Genomic DNA, 3,240 nt, shown 5'->3' with positions numbered 1-3,240 from the left:
GAGGAGAGAGAGAGAGGGGGAGAGAGAGAGAGAGAGAGAGGGAGAGAGAGAGAGGGAGGAGAGAGAGAGAGAGAGAGAGAGAGAGAATGTGGGGCACGGTGGTGGTGAAGATGTGGAGGGTTGCTGCAGACAGCCAAGGTCAGTGTGTGGTGGCGTGCCGTGAATACACTTCACAATATGGCTGTCTGGCTCAGAAACAGTCTCAGGCACACAAACATTATGTAGGCTAACTGTCTCTGCCTCAAACCTGATGTCATCAAGACAATGTCTGGGACTTGTTGTGACATTTTCATTTAAATCTAGAAATATGTGCTCATTTAAATCAGCCAGTGGATAATGTAGCCTAATACAGTGGTTCTCAAATGGGGGTCCGGGGACCCCCAGGGGTCCTTTGGGGGGGGGGGGGGGGTTCCAGGAAGTCCCCAGCCAAAAGGGGTGCAATTTATTTTCACTATAATTCCATTCATAACTAACACAATGACTATTTGGGTCACTGGTTTCATACACTTTCTGTAATAAAACATCTAAAAGCATCAATTGTATTATCATATGGGGGACCGTGGGACAACATCCTATCAAAATGGGGGTTCATGGTCTAATTTTTGTCAGTTTAGGGGTCCTTCATGTGAAAACATTTGAGAACCACTGGCCTAATATACCCCCCCACCTTCAGTTAAAACAGGCATGAATAGCCTACTGGTTGAATCTCCCCCCCTTTAGTGCATATTAATATAATAGGTTCAATGTGAGAGGTAGTCTTTTGATGTAGCCATGATCAGTGGGGTTCAGTCGGCACAGAGCCAAAATGCTTCTAATCACATTTCTTGAGCAGATTTATTCGCTATTATCCCAGGCTTTCTCCTCCTCCTCGCACTGTACCAACCAGCAGGGGGCGACATCTCGGAAACGGAACCACAAAGGGAGGGGGCGGGGCCGGGGGCGATATTTCATACATCACAGCAGGATTTGGCTTTGAGCAGAACCGGAGCGGCAGTGTAGCACAGGGAGGTTCTGCTCGTGTGTGTGTGGACTATCTGTCTGAACCGTGTCGATGCCTGCAGAGAGAGAGAGGAGGGTTATCAACCACACCATCTCAGCTAGAAAATGATTTGATTCTCCATATCAATATTTATATCACTGACTTTCAATCTCAGAGTGAATTTGATGTTCCACCACACTTCACGTTCACCTCACAGCGATGTTCAATTATTTTCTGTGCTGATCTGCTATTAGATTAAATGTGTAACCTACAGTACCGCAGAATACTATTACTTTACTTGAAAATGTCTTGGGTAAACTACAGTAATTTCACACTCAAAAGGCGGGTAAATTGGTGTTATGTGGTTCTATCCTCTTACATTGTTATTAGAGATATAAAAGAAAACTTGGTGAAATCATATAAAAAAAAACTTTTAAGACAAAATAATAGGAAGAGGAGGAGGGGAGGAGAACTAGCCTATTTCTAACACTCAAAGGAAACACATTTGTGTCTGTGTTAACATGAATCATTGCTTTAGTGGTTCTCCTCCTCTGTATGCTTCTAGTATTTTGTTCATGTCTCCTGCCTCTCTCCTCTCCAGTGGTCCTCTCTAACAGCATCATGTCTCCTCTCCAGTGGTCCTCTCTAACAGCATCATGTCTCCTCTCCAGTGGTCCTCTCTAACAGCATCATGTCTCCAGTGGTCCTCTCTAACAGCATCATGTCTCCTCTCCAGTGGTCCTCTCTAACAGCATCATGTCTCCTCTCCAGTGGTCCTCTCTAACAGCATCATGTCTCCTCTCCAGTGGTCCTCTCTAACAGCATCATGTCTCCTCTCCAGTGGTCCTTTCTAACAGCATCATGTCTCCTCTCCAGTGGTCCTCTCTAACAGCATCATGTCTCCTCTCCAGTGGTCCTCTCTAACAGCATCATGTCTCCTCTCCAGTGGTCCTCTCTAACAGCATCATGTCTCCTCTCCAGTGGTCCTCTCTAACAGCATCATGTCTCCTCTCCAGTGGTCCTCTCTAACAGCTTCATGTCTCCTCTCCAGTGGTCCTCTCTAACAGCATCATGTCTCCTCTCCAGTGGTCCTCTCTAACAGCGTCATGTCTCCTCTCCAGTGGTCCTCTCTAACAGCTTCATGTCTCCTCTCCAGTGGTCCTTTCTAACAGCTTCATGTCTCCTCTCCAGTGGTCCTCTCTAACAGCATCATGTCTCCTCTCCAGTGGTCCTCTCTAACAGCTGCATGTCTCCTCTCCAGTGGTCCTCTCTAACAGCATCATGTCTCCTCTCCAGTGGTCCTTTCTAACAGCATCATGTCTCCTCTCTAGTGGTCCTCTCTAACAGCTGCATGTCTCCTCTCCAGTGGTCCTCTCTAACAGCATCATGTCTCCTCTCCAGTGGTCCTCTCTAACAGCATCATGTCTCCTCTCCAGTGGTCCTTTCTAACAGCATCATGTCTCCTCTCCAGTGGTCCTCTCTAACAGCATCATGTCTCCTCTCTAGTGGTCCTCTCTAACAGCTGCATGTCTCCTCTCCAGTGGTCCTCTCTAACAGCATCATGTCTCCTCTCCAGTGGTCCTCTCTAACAGCATCATGTCTCCTCTCCAGTGGTCCTTTCTAACAGCATCATGTCTCCTCTCCAGTGGTCCTCTCTAACAGCATCATGTCTCCTCTCTAGTGGTCCTCTCTAACAGCTGCATGTCTCCTCTCCAGTGGTCCTCTCTAACAGCATCATGTCTCCTCTCCAGTGGTCCTCTCTAACAGCATCATGTCTCCTCTCCAGTGGTCCTCTCTAACAGCTGCATGTCTCCTCTCCAGTGGTCCTCTCTAACAGCATCATGTCTCCTCTCCAGTGGTCCTCTCTAACAGCATCATGTCTCCTCTCCAGTGGTCCTCTCTAACAGCATCATGTCTCCTCTCCAGTGGTCCTCTCTAACAGCATCATGTCTCCTCTCTAGTGGTCCTCTCTAACAGCTGCATGTCTCCTCTCCAGTGGTCCTCTCTAACAGCATCATGTCTCCTCTCCAGTGGTCCTTTCTAACAGCATCATGTCTCCTCTCCAGTGGTCCTTTCTAACAGCATCATGTCTCCTCTCCAGTGGTCCTCTCTAACAGCATCATGTCTCCTCTCTAGTGGTCCTCTCTAACAGCTGCATGTCTCCTCTCCAGTGGTCCTCTCTAACAGCATCATGTCTCCTCTCCAGTGGTCCTTTCTAACAGCATCATGTCTCCTCTCCAGTGGTCCTTTCTAACAGCATC

Source organism: Poromitra crassiceps, assembly GCF_964638095.1.
Source record: "Poromitra crassiceps genome assembly, chromosome: 6".
Lineage (NCBI taxonomy): Eukaryota > Metazoa > Chordata > Actinopteri > Beryciformes > Melamphaidae > Poromitra > Poromitra crassiceps.
Note: the sequence above shows the minus strand (reverse complement) of the source record.